The sequence below is a fragment of the Hippopotamus amphibius genome, chromosome 3, assembly GCF_030028045.1.
Source record: "Hippopotamus amphibius kiboko isolate mHipAmp2 chromosome 3, mHipAmp2.hap2, whole genome shotgun sequence".
In the NCBI taxonomy this organism is placed as follows: Eukaryota; Metazoa; Chordata; class Mammalia; order Artiodactyla; family Hippopotamidae; genus Hippopotamus; species Hippopotamus amphibius.
In genome coordinates, this window is record NC_080188.1 from 174291947 (window position 1) to 174308564 (window position 16618).

Consider the following 16618-nt stretch of genomic DNA (forward strand, 5'->3'; position numbering starts at 1 on the left):
TTGGTGGAATCAGGCTTCCTGACTTCAAACTATACTACAAGGCCATAGTGATCAAGACAGTATGGTACTGGCACAAAAATAGAAAGGAAGATCAATGGAATAGAATAGAGAACTCAGAAGTAAGCCCAAACACATATGGGCACCTTATCTTTGACAAAGGAGGCACGAGTATACAATGGAAAAAAGACAGCCTCTTCAATAAGTGGTGCTGGGAAAATTGGACAGCAACATGTAAAAGAATGAAATTAGAACACTTCCTAACACCATACACAAAAATAAACTCCAGATGGATTAAAGACCTACATGTAAGGCCAGACACTATAAAACTCCTAGAGGAAAACATAGGCAGAACACTCTTTGACATACATCAAAGCAACATCCTTTTTGACCCACCTCCTAGAATCATGGAAATAAAATCCAGAATAAACGAATGGGACCTCATGAAACTTAAAAGCTTTTGCACAGCAAAAGAAACCATAAACAAGACTAAAAGGCAACCCTCAGAATGGGAAAAAATAATTGCCTATGAAACATCGGACAAAGGATTAACCTCCAAAATATACAAGCAGCTCATGCAGCTTCATACCAAAAAAGCAAATAACCCAATCCACAAATGGGCAGAAGACCTAAATAGACATTTCTCCAAAGAAGACATACAGATGGCCAACAAACACATGAAAAGATGCTCAACATCACTCATCATCAGAGAAATGCAAGTCAAAGCCACAATGAGGTAACACCTCACACCAGTCGGAATGGCCATCATCACAAAATCTGGAAACCACAAATGTTGGAGAGGGTGTGGAGAAAAGGGAACTCTCCTGCACTGTTGGTGGGACTGTAAGTTGGTACAGCCACTATGGAAAACAATTTGGAGGTTCCTTAAAAAACTACAAATAGAATTACCATACGATCCAGTAATCCCACTCCTGGGCATATACCCAAAGAAAACCATAATCCCAAAAGAAACTTGTACCATAATGTTTATTGCAGCACTCTTTACAATAGCCAGGACATGGAAGCAACCTAAATGCCCATCAACAAATGAATGGATACAGAAGATGTGCCATATATATACAATGGAATATTACTCAGCTATAAAAAGGGATGAGATGGAGCTATATGTAATGAGGTGGATAGAACTACAATCTGTCATACAGAGTGAAGTAAGTCAGAAAGAGAAGGACAAATATTGTATGCTAACTCACATATACGGAATCTAAAAATGGTACTGATGAACTCAGTGACAAGAACAAGGAAGCAGATACAGAGAATGGACTGGAGAACTTGAGGTATGGGAGGAGGCGGGGGGTGAAGGGGAAACTGAGAAGAAGCGAGAGAGTAGCACAGGCATATATATACTACCAACTGTAGAATAGTCAGTGGGAAGTTGTTGTATAACAAAGGGAGTCCAACTCGAGGATGGAAGATGCCTTAGAGGACTGGGGCAGGGAGGGTGGGGGGGACTCGAGGGGGGGGCATCAAGGAAGGGAGGGAATATGGGGATATGTGTATAAAAACAGTTGATTGAACCTGGTGTACCCCCCAAAAAAAATAAAAATAAAAAATAAAAAAACAAACAAACAAACAAACAAATAAATAAATAAATAAATAATAAATAAATAAATAAATAAATAAACTTTTTAAAAAAAAAAAGAACAAAAAACAAAACCTGCCAGGGTTTTAGTCTATATTCAAGTTGCATATTTCTTCCGCTCTGCAAGCCTAAGAACTGAGCAGATGCCAGGGGTCCAGCATGATGGAGAAGTGGATGCTCCTATTATTGTTGGACATAGTGATCTGGGCATGGAAGAGAAATGAAAAGAATTCTTTTTTTCATTGTTTTAAACTGTCATTTCTATTTCCATCCCCTCCTCGGGGATGGTGCCACACTCGTGTCACCAATCACAGGATACTGTGGCCCTGTGGCAGTTCTTCCCCAAGGTACAGAGTCCCAGAGCTGGAGAAGCAGAGGATGGAGCCCACCATCCTGAAGGCTGGTGGTCCCCACCAGCTGGTCTGCCGGGTGAGCTGACACCCCCAACCATGCTGTAAGGAAGCCAACGCTATTCCCACCCCCATTCCGCAGCCCTGCTCTGTTCAAATACTTCATTTTCTCTCCTGGGCCTCCTTGCAAATCCACTGTTTATCCTGTTCTTTCTCTCTCCCACCTGTTGACTGGCATGTTCTTTCTGCCCTGGATTTCTTAATCTATCACCCACCACTTTCCTTGCTTGTACTTTACTATCTACTCAGTTGCTTTTGATACCAGATAATTTGCTTTTAGATTATAGGGTATCAGATGGATTTAAAGATGTCAGTTGTTGCTTTCTAGATTACAGTCGAACCCTCTTAGTACCACTGTTCTTGAAGCGCACTTTCTGCCCAGCCTATGGGAGTCTCGGGCCCTGACACTTCCTCGCTTGTCCTCTGGGGGCGCCCTTGGCGCTGCCTGGCCACTGTCATCCCGGACTCCCGGACATTTTACCCAGAGCAGTAGACTGCTGTGTGCTCACCTTCTCCGCACCCGGAACAAGCACTGCCTCTCACTGAGGGTTTCTCAAGCTGAATTTTCTTTCCTCTTGTTATTAAGCTTAAGAAGAGAGATTCTAGATGACCCAGGAGAATTAAAAAGGTTCGTGGACCCTCTTCTGGGCTTTGGTCCAGCTCTCTTTTGGAATAAAGAAAGTGTATGTGTGTGGGTGGCGGGGGGCGTGGGTGGTGGGGAGGTGGGGAGGAAAGGAACCTTCCGCTTATCATTGGATGAAGTCATTTCATAAGCAGTGAGCTGTGGCCAGAGTCCACGACCTGAAAGCCCAGAACAAAGTATTGCTCATTGAATACAATTTTGCTTTGAGCATTGTTTCAACCTCATGTCCCTCAGTATTTGTATCTCTGAAATGGGGATAATAGTGCCTAATGAGGCTGTTATGAAGAATGAATGAGAATACACACACACACACACAGACACACACTTTCTTTGGACTTTTTCTCTCTATATATGAAAAACAGTATCTGGTATCTGGTAAATGCTAAATAAACCTATTTATCATCCTGACTGTGATTGCATAGGAAACACAGCTCTAGCGACACAGGCCCTCAGGTTCCATAACTTTACTTGCTGTGTGACTATAGCCCATTATTTAATACTATATTGAGATCATTTATGATTTATATTAAGGTTATATTTTTATCACATTATTCTTTATTATTCGTTAGGTGTTATCTCTGAGCCCGCACACTCTCTCTGGGAAGTGGGGCGGAAGACGGCTGCCCTGCATCCTTCCCAGGGTCACTTAACACGTCCCTGCTTATGCGCTGAGACAAGGGTCTGGGCAGACGCAGGCAGCGCTGCTCCTGGCGGGTGGACAGGGGACAAACGTTGGCTGCGTGGATGCAGTCTTTTCCCACGCCAGGCCTTCAGTTCACCCCGCCCTCTTCCATCCTCGTATGTGATCCTAGCAGTGGCATCCCCTTGCCCCGCCCCCCAGGACCCATCCGTGCCAGGAACCTACTAGAACTCGTAACTACTGCAATCCGCACCAGTGCTTTCCTATGGGAAGTGAGGAGAGACACTGGCATCAACTAGTTTTCAGCTAATTGTGTCACTTTTGGTGAGTCTTCTCACTGCTCTCTAGTTGGTGGGGTTGAGCCAGATGACATGTGGGCTCTGCCAGCTCGAACCGTCTGTGAATCCGAGGCTCCGAGGAGCATAAACAGATTCAAAGGACAGATGCTGAATCGGGCTTTCTCAAGTCTGGGGACTAGTCGTCAATAATGACATGGAGGCCATAAGCCAGAACGAAGCCCCCTGGCTGCATGAGCAGATGCACATTCAAACCCGGGCGAGCATGTCATGCAAGGGCTGGATGGGTAGCCTGGTGGTCAGCAAGAGCCCTCGCCAGGCAATGGGCCACAAAAACAACAAAGAGTAATGACCCGTTCATGGGTTAACGATGACCCTTCTGTCCATGGAACATGATGACAATCTGGCCAGTGCAGGCACAGGGATACACTGTTAGATTCCCCTGAGAGATCCCTGACCAATGAGGGGACACGAATAACCCGCTGTGTCAGGGTGGCTGTGTCGCTTCTCTTCTTGGGACCTCGGCACCCTCATCTGTAAAATGGAACAGACAGTGGTTGGAAACATCAGTCCTGAGGCTCTTTCCAGCTCTGACATTCGACAAGTTCATTACCTCCTTTCTCCTAGATACCTCTGGCTAGCAGCCCAGACTAAAGCTGGTCTCTGTGTAGGATTTTTTTTTTTTTACCTACTTTCTTACCCAGCCTTTTCATTCATCTTCATTTTCTGGTACAGGATAAATATATGCTTTTAGCTACTTAGAAAACTCTTTTGCTCCATTTTTCTTCTTAAGCATTTAAATAAATGAAATCCAGTACGTAAAGTGCTTTGCACAATGCCTGGCTCATAATAATGTATTCATGTGTGTGTGTGTGTGAGTGTATATATTCTCCTAATATATGTCTTCCTCTAACTTTTTCCTCTAACCTAAATATCTGTGTCATTTAAAATACTTTTTATTTTTTTAAAACTCAAGCAGCTTAGCTTGTTCTTTGCAATAAAAAGCTCTCTTTTGAAAGAAGCTCCTACATTTACATTCACAGCATGGTGGGCCCCAAGTCACTTTGAGGTACCCGGCACCATGTCCGATTCTGACAAAGGCAAGCCCCTGTCTTCAGATCTGACAAAGTTTCCAGGAGCCCATGCTTTCTGGAGATGCAGCCCTGGCTCAGCTCAGGTGGGATGTGTGAAGCTGGAATGATGATACAGGAAGGAATGGCTTGCCTATGAGGCCAAAGAAACTCAAAATCTGACTTTGAGTTGTTGAGTTAATGCTTTCCAACAGTGTTGTTCCAAGTGAGAAAACACAACTCCATCTCAGATAGGGCTTAAGCTTGCCTCTCTAAATCTGGACTACCCTAAATTTGCAAAAAAGGAAAAAAAAAAAGTGATCTGGACTCCAGTTCACACATATTAACAGTGAGGAAAGCAAGATACCTTTACAGATTATTTCTGAGGAGCTTTCCTCCCTAAATGCTCAGACCCTCCCCTGCAGCCTCACATCTGATTCTCAGAACACATTTTAAGGGGTTCAGAGCCCAGAGGAAAGATTATTGTTCTCATTTTTCAGAAGAGGAACTGTAGACTCAAGAGGCTATACACAGATGGTGAAGGGAAAGGAAGGGAAAGGAGATTGGCCTTGGGGAGAGTGGACCAAGATTAGAAGTCACACTCTGTGAGCTGCCTGTGTGTGGCCCACAAAAGTCTTACAGACCGACTCCTGGCAAGGGTAGGAAGACCATGAAATAAACCAGCCTGGACGCAACCAGCCTGATCTCCTTCTTCGGAAGCCACACAGAGAAAGCACATTGCCTTTGTATTTCTTCTCAGTGTGCCAGCTTTTCTATGTATTGACAGAAGCATCTAGAAAATGTCATGGCAGGGCAGACCCAGAACTTGTACCCTGACAACTGAAACAGGGAGGGAAGGGAGGGACTAAGAGGGTCCACTGCCTCCCATGACAAGGACCTTCTCCCTCCTCCCTCTCTGAATCTTGGAAACTTATCACACTCTGGCTGCTTAGAGAGAGGGAGACAAAGAAAGCAGGGTGGGGAAGGAGGTGGGAGAAGACTGAATAAGCAGAATTGGAAATAGCCCCAGAGGGACTTGCTTCACAGGGAAGGGAGAAGAGGGCAAAAACCAACAAAAGGAGAGGTAAAAACAGAACAGCGGAGGAGAGTATGGCTCTTTACTTAAGAGTGACTGATAGATAAGAAAGATGAAAAGAGATATGGGCAGTGAGTATGAAAGGCCTTACAGAAAAACCAAACAGAAAGTCCAAGTGCCAGTGGGTGCTGAGGACGCCTTTCTGAAAATTGGAAAAATGTTCTTTTGGCCATTCTGGTGCCTCTGGCAAAATTTGTTCCATATTCGTGGCACTTGAGCTAAACTACTGGCCGACCCTTGCTTTAAAGGCAATAATTTATAAGGTTGACGCAGTTTGCTCCTGCCAGAGGGGACTCTGAGACAGATGCCCCGTAGCTGAAGGGATTAGCAGGAGTCCTAGGGTGCCAGCCTCAGGGAGGGGTAGGACGGGAGGAAGCAAAGAGGGAGAGAAGGGCTGGCAGGTGGGAGATCAGATAAAAGGCCGGGTTCCGGAGGTCTTTCCTTCATTTATTCCTTCTCTGAGGATTTGAGGAGCTTCCTCTGTCTGTCAAGTCACTGTTCTAGGTGCCATTATCTTGGCTTCATCTTCACTCTAACCCTACAGCATAAATATTATTTTCTCTATTTTACAGATGAAAAAACAGGAGCTCAGAGTACATTTCTGAAGGTAGAAAAGGAAAGGTTTCAATTCTGTTCTACCTGATTCAAAACCTCACTGCTCGCCATAAAACATGCCACAAGGGAGCTAAAATGACGAGGATATAAAATATGCTCTGATGTGGCGATATTTATTGAGCACATTTGCAAGAATCAGGTGAGGTTCCAGGCTTTGGCCCTGCCCTCCGGGAGAGTAGCAGGTGCTGTGGGGGACCAGACAATAAGGAAACGAAAAGACGGATTATAAAATGCCAGCCGCTGTCAGGGGTGTGAATCGAAGTAATGCGGGGAGGGGCGGGGGAAGGTGGCCAGACTGCTGGCTATTTGAGAGGCAGCTTCCGGGACGCCTGAGGGGTGGCCTGTGCGCAGGGAGGTGCAGGGCCAGGCTGTGCAGGTGAGACAGGTGCTCAACGAACAGCTGTTGTGCTTCTCCAGTGTTTCAACACTGCTCTTGAAACTTTCATACCTTATTCCATTTGATCAATACATACAATACCACGGGGAGGGAGCTGTCATTATGTCTTTTTTCCCTTTTCTTTTTTTTTAAAGAGGGAATTGAGATGTGGAGTGTTAAGTGACTAGCGGAGGCCACACACGTTATAAGCAGTTTAGCAGAAGTAGGTCTGTCTGACCCCAGGTCCAGGCTCTCATATTCAGACGATAGAGGCCTCCCCTTCTCAAGGCAGAACCTGGCGAGGCCCCCAGGACCAGCCCCATAGAGTCCCATCAACATTCAGCCAAGCGGAAGCCAAGGGGCAGGTGCTAAACCCAGAAAGGATTCTTGTCCATTAAGCCGGGACCAGCCAAAGCAAAGATCAAGGGGGATTTTTTTTTAGTGTGTGTGTTCAAAAATGTTTACTAAATAAAAGCGAGCATGATGGAGGGCTACCTGCATAGCCGTCGGCATCATGCTGTTCTTGACAAAGGTACGATCCCCATTACTCCTGAGAAAGCCGAAGAGGAAGGTACCTTTTCCAAGCTGCCAGAGCGCAAGCGCGGGAGCAAGGATTCAAGCCCAGGCAGGCCAGGGTGGGAACAAGCTTTCACTCTTACGCCCCACAGCCCGCAGGGAAGGTAAGGGCTGAAGAGAGGGAGGCGTGAGCTGGGTTGTCAGAGGCAGGAACGTTTCGGCTGCTGCAGAGTCAGACTGAGAAACAGAGGAGGGTGGAGGATGCCAGGACAGCGGCAATGAGCGAATGACCCTGGTCCCTCCGCCCCTTTATGCGGCTGGTGAGGAAGCTTGGCTGCAGAGCAGCAGGCGGCCAGCAGCTGGAGAAGGGAGGAGGCCTAGTCTCTGGGACTAGAGCTTTCCCACAGGGGAAAGGACTCAGGGAAGGTGGCTAGAAGGAAAGTGGAAGACAAGGATTTGACGTTTCTAATATGGCCAACACAAAAGAAGATGAAAGCTGAGATCAGGCCTTCGTTTTCCTATTCCGAGACCAAAGGAAATGAATACTAGGGCTCCAAGAACAAAATGAGAGTAGGAAGTTTGTGAGGAAGGAAATCCACACCTGGGACAGCCAGCGGTGGGGAAGAGTGGGGGGCAGGAGGTGGTTTTGACTCCAGGCTGCCCCACGTGGCATGGTCCTGGAGCAGGAAAGTCACCTGCCCTGGGTCCCTGAACTCGCCCTTGTCTACAAGGGAGGGAAAGAGGCCAGCTGTATCCCATCTAATCCTTTGAGCGCTGAAGAGAGACATCTGCTTTGCTCTTGCTAATTTAGTGTGGGAAGCCTGGCTCGCTCTCTGGTGTAGATAACGAATCCCCCTGGCTGCCAGGCAGGCTGCAGAGCCAGGGGCCTCGCCGCATTCCTTCTTGGCCAGCATTCCATCACGCAGCGACCCGGCACCCCAGGCAGACGGCAGATGGCCAGGCACCCTAGATACAAAAGCTGAGGCACTGGCAGGATGAGGGGCAAGGTTCCTGCCTCACACAGGCTCAGGGCTGCAGCCTCCTAGAATCAGAGGACTCTGCTCAGAACCCTCTGAGCCAGTTGTGCCCAGATGGGAGCCAAGGGAGTGGGAGGTGTCTGGAGGGACTATTCCAGGCTGGGGTTCTGGAGGCAGGGGTGTGGGGGAGGTGAGGGGAAGGAGAGCAGCTTTGTCAAGGATGGACGTGGGCCCTGGGATTGCCATTCTTACCCAGGTGGGCGCTCCACAAGCAGGTCAGCAGAGCCCTATGATGCCAGAGGTCCTGGGTACAGCATCTTTCCACCTAGAAAAGCACAAGTAACCACACGGGCTTCAGAATAAATGTACGCTTAGAACAGGCCCACCCCATGCCCCTTTCCCCGTCCCCCTCCCTCGTGTTCCAGCATCTTCTACACTGATGTAGCAGTGGCTACCTTATCATTTCTCTCTGCACTTCCCAGGAAAACAACTCCAGCCTTCCTGTCTGTGCGGCAGCCTGCCAGTTCTCCAAGACACTTCCCAGACGTCACGATCATTATGCAATGAAGTCACCAAGACCTGATGAGTCAGGTTGGGACTAAGCCCAAGCCTGCCCTGGCTTCAGGAGGACAGGACCTTCTCTGTCTCTTGGTGAAGGTAAGCTTTGGAGCTGCATTATCCTCAAGGTCATTTTTAAGATTCCTCCCTGTGCTAGTCCCAAATCTTGAACTAGTCCTTTGTCAGCAAATCCCTCACTTATTAGGTCGATGCAATCCCGCATCATCCATTTGGAAGGGAATGGACGAGTCATTTCCTGCAACCACCCAGCTAATGCTTGAATCTCCCTACAGCGTCCTAAGCAGTGGCTGTCCTTCCCGAGGTGGGCCACTTTTAGTAAGTCCCCATTATCAGGAAATTCTGACTGTTGGCCATCCCTACTCTCTGCTCTTCCGTTCCTCCATGGGCTCTAGGAGAAACATCTAGCTGCAGACCCAAACTTTAGAGGCCTGGGGTTCCCCAAGGCAGCTTTTTCATGATCATCTGAATATTTGACCCTGGATTTTGTGAGCTCCCAGCCATGGCAGGCTCCCCCCAATCCACGCATGATCAGAGGCTGTGGTGTAAGAGTGGGGACAGGGCTCCACTGGAGACAGTGGGGCACTGAACCAATTCTCTTGTCCTCCTTCCTCCAGTGCTGGGATAACCTGATCAGGCTGAGCCGCTTCATTGCATTAGGAGAGCCAGTTATTTCCAGGGCTGCTGTGCCTAACAACTCCTGGGCCCCCCGTGTATGGAATATGGCCGTGAATAATCTGTTTTAATTAGATGTGAAGGTGCATAGCTGACAGTAGGGTTCTTCTGCAGGGTAGAGTGACATTAAGATTGCATGGGGTGGCCAGTGTCTTCACCTTTGCCACAGGGTAAAGATTGGGGGGTGAGAAAGAGAAAAGAGAAAAAAAGTGTCTCCAACCTAGAGAATAACCATTATTCTATCCACGATTCTCTCCCCTCAATCTAGCAGACTTAGCTGGATCCTCAGACTATCTCTTATTCTTTCTCTCCCTCTCACCCACTCCCCCTCCTGACTTTCTCCCTGTCTTAGACCCAGTCCTGCAGTGGAAGTGGACAGAACCCAAGAATGTAATGCTAGCTGCTTCCTGAAGGCGAATCATGTCTTGGCTCTCAAGGAGTTTACATCTTTTTTTAGAAGGAAAGGGCAATATAATGTATAATCCCGCGGAGCTGTGACCAGGTAAACACAGACTTCGGGAAAGGAGAGAAGGCAAAGTCAGAAGCTGTCGCAGGAGGGATGCATTGGGAAACAGAAAGGCTCAGAAAGACTTCCCTGAATAAGATGGGCTTTGAGGTGGTGATATATAACCTAAATTTTGCCCACTGGTGCTGTTCCCTCTCTCCTCCGTGGCCAGAGCCCCAAGGCCATCACATGTTTTATTTGGTGTTTTCACCAAAACTCCTTCCTTTCTATGCTCATTGAGGTAGGGATCCAATGTTGGCTTAGGTCAGCCTGGGAAGTGAGGGATCCCCATATCTATTCTGGACTTGCCAAATTCCAAAGCAGAATTCCAAGTTCCCTTCCTTTTTCTGGAGAAAAGCCACAGCTGCACCTTCTGAGTCCCTGTGTCCAGACCTTGAGTTCTGAGAGGGTAGCTCCCAGGGCCTTCTGGAATGCAGACCATGGAATAGATTTTCCTTGGGAAATCACATCATGGACCACACTGGGGCTCCTGATTCCCTGGAGACAGCTGAGTGCCTGAGGAGATACTCAGTTTGGTCTCATAGCATGGATGAAGGGCCAGCACCAATGTGACCGAGGGCTTGAGGGCTGGAGTTCTGGGTAGAAAAAAACACCAGGAGCCAGTGATTACCAGCTTCCAAGGAGGAGACTGTGGTGGAGTGGCTCTGTCTCTAAGAGTGGATCAGAAGCTAAGGGACCAACAACTGATCTCAGTGCCCATATCATCTTCCACTAAGACCTGCTTTGAGTTGTTATGGGTCATTAAATGTTTTGTGTCTCTACTGGATACCAAGCAGTTTAGCCACAAGGACTAAGACTATAAAGCTTGATCCAGGGACCAAGGAAATAGAGTTGGGATTCTGTCCTCTGTCTCCTGTTGATGGTCTCCATCCAGCAAATACCACGTGCATGCAAATGGCTCCAAATCTATATCACCAACCCCGGGTCTCTAACCTGAGCTCCAGAGACATACTCCAGCCGTTGCCTTAACATTTGTATTATGATGTATACTAACATCCTCCCCAAACTTGACATGTTCCGGACCAAATGTATTCATCAGCCTCACTTCCCCTCCACTCCTCCCAAACCTGTCCATTTCCCAAAGTTTGACATTCCTCTCCCTACAGGGATCTTTTACTCTCTTCTCCCTATATCCCCTATTCTTCAAGACAACTTGGATCCTGTTTTCTATGAATGAAATGCCTGAGTGTCCTAGATGCAGCATGGTCTGGCTAGGCTCTGTCTCTGGAACCCCCAATCTTTAAGGTCCTGATGAAAATCCATTCCCGTGTGAAGTCTCCCCTAATCCCTGCCAGGCAGGAGGACCTCTCCCTCCTCTGGGTGCCCATAGCACTTATTCTGAACTTCCTTTCTAGCCCTTTCTGCATCCCTCCTCCCTTTCAAACAGGAGTCTCTAATGTCTTTGTATCTCTGAAGTATTCCTACTTCCCTATACATTTAGTAATCTCACATCCACCAGAAGCAGTTCTGTCATTCTGAATTTTCCCTTTTTTTGTACTGACTAGTGCCTTCTTGTGGCCTTCTCATTGAATAGTAATGCATCACACTTCCGTCTTCCTTGTAGACGCCACCAGAGCACTCAGTTACTGTAAGCATTTTATTGAAATTGTGAGTGCACTTTCCAGGGATGAGAGAAGACTATGTGGAGCTTCAAAGAGCAAATGACTTTAGAGTCAAATACAGGCACATTTCATTTGGGTTCTACACCTACTAGATATGTGACCTTGATCAAGCCACTTAACTTCTTTGAGACTCAGTTTCCCCATTTATATGTAGAAGGGTAATGCTTACGTTGAAAGTTTCACACTGTGCTCTCTCTCACCTCTCACTTTGCACATTCTGTGCCTTCTGCTTAACTCTCTCCCCTGCTCTTTGCTGAGATAGCTTCTCATTCTTCAGGCCTCAGCTTAGATGTCACACTTTTCAAGAAGTACTCCAGTCCTCAAAGATCAGGTTGGTTGTTTTTCCTATGTGCTCATTTGCCCATATCTCAGCACTTACCGCCTGGAACCGAATGGTCTTTCCTACCCCTCCCTCTCTCTTTTAGGAACCAGAAACTCCACGAGGACAGGGACCATGCTTTGTACACCATCACATCCCATCTTGGTCCTGCTCCATTCACTTTTGATCCAAAGAAAGTCAGAAAAAGTAAGCCACATTAGGTAACAGCTTCATAATTCTGAAATTCTGAAGAAAATGTCAACAACTAGCTGAGTTTTTATTAGCTGAATGCATTGCAGTAGTTCAGGTCATCAGATTGCTGGCTCCATCCTAGCCCCGATTTAAGTACTTAGGCAATGGTCTGCTTTTGGTACAGAAATTGAATAAAGTGTCCTCTGAATTGATGTTGAAGCCTCATAGTTTCCAACTTTATGAGATTTACAGTCTGTTTTGTATATGTGAAACTACCCACATCACCAAGAGAATTAGTTGTCTTAAAGAATTCTCATCAGTAATAGCAATCTCCACAGTTTGACACCCATAGTTGTAAATAATTTGGAAAACTCAGCCACGAATAAAATTATTTTAACAATCTAGGCACCTTATCACAAACAAAAATAATGATAGCTAGGATGCTATCTTCTATTCATTTCAGCTGCTGTTGCTTCTGAAGTGTATACTTAATAACATTAACCAATATATTGGGGTCAGATGGCTCTCATTCCAACACCACCCCTGCTATTCACTAGCTGTGTGATCTTGGGATAGTCATTTCATCCCTCTGTACCCAGTTTCCTGGTCTATAAAACAGCAATAGTGGCATCTGCATTATAGGGTCATTGTAGGCATTGAATGAGCTAATACCTGCAAGGGCTTATAGCAGTGCCTGACACTTGCTAAATACTCTGTAAATGCTAGCTATTATTATTTGCTAGGGGTGAATCAAACACAAGAAAAGTGTTTGGCTAGGATACCTTTAAATCCCCTGCCAATGCTGCAGGTCTGTGTCTCTGTATCACTCCAGTCCCTCAGCGTTCCTGTTCAGTAGGGAGGGGGCAGCATTATCCACATTTTACAAACAGTGAAATTGAGCCATAAAGAGGCAAAATGTCCAGGAAGTGAGTGGCAGTCTGAAACTAGAACACAACTTTGTAGATGTAAATACTAGGACTCTTTCCAGGAGGCTGCGAGGCCGTACATTTAAAAAGGAGTGTAAGACATCCCTTGGGATACCTGTGAGCAGTGACCCCTCATCGGCCCTTCTGTGCCGTGGTTCTCCATGGTTGCTCAACAAGGTCACTTCTCTCTCCATCTCTGAGTTGATCTCAGGCCATGCCTTCCCAGATAGTTTTCTTACCTGCTTTCAAAAAAGTCATATTAGAGCATAAGATGAAGTGCTGGCTAGATCCTCTCTCCTTGGTTTCCTATGTTCCCTGGCTCTTTAAACACTCCATTCTTGGGTTGTCCTGTGTATAGACATAGCTCACCTGGCTGCAGACCCTGGCTCTTTGGAGAGTGTCTTTCTGCTGAGTGAGGACCTTAAACTATTGGGAACTCTACAACTTGTCTTCTTCCAAAATATCACTCCCCAACCAACACCCACCACCCCATTTCACTTTGTTACTTCTGCAGTCATGAGCAAAGGATCTGCAAAAGCTCCTGTCTTCTCCCTCTTCCTCCACCTCCCTCTCGCTTCCTATCTGAGTTGGCTAGAGGGAAGACCCTGGCTCTATAGGACCTTGTCTGTGCAGAAGCAGCCCTAAGAGTTTGTGGGTAGGGAGTGTTCCTGTGTCTGAAAGAGGACTCAGGATGATTTCCTTTTCTGTCCACTAGGTGGCTGCTTGTAGGGGGATGGAAAAAACAGAGGCTTAAAAAAATATATCATGCTGCTGAAATTTCAGCAAGAGGGGAAAAGAGAGAGCGCGTGAGAGAGAGAGAGAGAGAGAGAGAGAGAGAGAGAGAGAGAGAGACAGCAAAGCAGTCCCAGGCTTCCTTGTCTCTTTCACGTCAGAGGCAGGAACCGACTGTACTAAGGCTGTTGGCTCAGCACGCAGGGACGGAGGAAGGCGCTGACACAGAGTGAGAGCAGAGGGGTCCTCTCTGACCCAAGGAATTACCACTAGTGGAGTAAAGCCACCTGACTTTTCGATCTTATTTTGGTTGCCTCCTCTTTCTCCTTCCACTCTAGCCCTGCCAGCTTGGGTTTCATTTCTTTCAGGGAGCCTCCTCTTGTCCTCCCAGGAAAGGAGAAAGGGAAGAGAAGAGAGAGGGGGGTTCTCTAGGTGAGCGCATCAGCTGGCTTCAGCCCGCACAGACAAGCATTCTCTTCACAGGAAGCTCCTCAAGCTCCTCTGCCACCCACCCCCAGCCCGGGTAAGTCCAGTGTACTTGCTCTTTCAATTTCCTCGCTAGTGTGATTTCAGCACCACGGAGAGCTATGAGATGCATTTTGGTTCCTGTGTATCTCTGTGTGTTCCAGCAAGGCGTTTGGCACTAAGGTTACATCTATCTCTCTGCTGCCAGTCGAGCTGGGTTCTGCGTAGGGAAAAGAAAGGTGCAAAACTATGTCTACCAAATTAAAGGGGGATGTGGACTCTGGCCTCACGTATGTGTGTGTTTGTGTGCGCGCGCTGTTGCATAAGACAGGTGAGGTCTGAGCTAAATTGCCAGTGGGTTTCTGCGCGTCTCCATCTCCGTGTAGGGCTGTTTTTCTTTTTCTATGTAGATAAGAGGGAGGGTTTGGGGAATTAGTCGTGCACCTTCTTTAACTCTTTCCCAACAAGCCATCCATGGAGGGAAAGTGTTGCAAAGGAAGCCTGGGGGATTGAGAGTGGAGGTAGAGTTAAAAGTTATGCTCCTCTGAGAGAGGTTGGAGGAGGTGGTTTTTAAAATGTCAATTTCCCCAGGATTCTCTGGGTTCTGACTGTGAAGAGAGCCCAATCTGACCTTTTCCTTTTTCTCCCAGTGTGAATCCATAGCAACTGGGCAGGGGCAACAGGTGGGCATTAGACTGGGGTGGTTTGGGGGCTGAGGTTCCCCCGCCTTCATGGTGATAGGGAAGCAGCTTGAGCTTTGCAGGGGTTGGCCCATGCGGATTGTACTACATTTGCAAGGGCACAGGAAGGGCCCTCCACTTTTCTGTCATACTTGACTATGTGTGGTTGGAAAGAGGACAAAGTCTGTTCTGCCTTGGTTTCTGCAAATGAAAGATAGCCCAGGAGAAGGGTTTGTCCCCACATGTCTGGGGAAGCAGAAGTGGATCTAGACTGGTTCTGACTCAGGAAGGCTTGAAGTAGTATCATGTCCCCTGACACTGAAAGGCTCCACAAATGGGTTCGTCATTACTTTAGACTTCATTGCTATGACTTTTTTTTTGCAAGGTACAGCTGTGCTACCTCTGCTTCCTGCCCCTCTGAAATACGTTCAATTAATTCCCCGCAGCTGCCTTGGTTTTGCCTTGGAGACACTATACGCCTCTCCCTGCCCTTCAGTCTGCCACACCGGCTTGGGTGGGGCCATTCAACAAGTGGTGTTGGGGACTTCCTTCAATCATCTGAGTCTCCATGGCAAGCATCCCAAAGGGGGATTTTTAAAGACATGTGGTTTCTTGTAAGAGCAAACCTTGCCTCAAATTGGCCCCTAACTACTCATATGTAAGATTCTAATCATAGACTTCAAGAATGTTGAGGCAGGAGAGAGTCAGAGGTTGAGGGTTTCACTCCTTCCAACTGCCAATAAACTCCAGGGTGGTGACTCGCTGTCTTGCTTTTAATGCAGTACCCTGGGTGCCCCCTCCAAGCTGAACAAAATACTCTCTGCCTCTGGCTGGGGAGGCTTCTGCAGGAAAGACATAGCCCTGAGTGACATGGCATTGCTTTTTTTTTTTTTTTAACTATGCTTACCATAGGATCCAGAAACCTCAGCATCTCCTTAAAATGTCAGGAAATAGAATAATGCAATGAGGAAAAGAGTGAAGTCAGAGGTTGTAATGGTAGGGAAAAAAGATTGAAATAGACAAAGCAGAGTATCAGAAATCAGCACTGACTCATTCATATTTCAACTCTCCCAACTCCTTCCTTTCTCGAAATCTCCCAGCTTGAACAAGAGAGTAGATGGATTTTTGCATGACATGTCTCTGAAGGTTTAAAAATATTGATGCCCTTGCAATGGACTCTATCCAAAGTCACCATTTGTTACTGAAGTCACCGTACTTAGTGGTCATTATTTTATTAATACCCTTAAATTCTCTCTGAAATACGTGCTCAGTGCCATTACTGGACCCATTTAATAAATGGGGAGATGTAGGAGTTTAAAGTGCTAGACCAGAGGGTAGCAAAAGTGGAAATAGAACCTCTGGTCTCCTAATATCTCATTACCTGTGAAAGGCAGAAATGCTCATGTGTGGGAGAGAGCAGGGATGGATAAATTTCTCCCCAGTGGACAGATTTGCAACCAGAGCCTTTTAATGAATTCAGTGTAGAGTAATGAAGAATGAGAATGGACCAGGAGTCTCAAGGTGTTATTGGCCTTTAATTCTCAGCCAAGAAGATGGCCATGAGCCATCACCAGAAAAGTGAGGAACTCTCTGGACTTACTGTGAAGAGAGTTGGTACCAGGTTGGTAGCCTCCAGGCTGAAATGATGTCTTGCACCTGTTTGCCACAC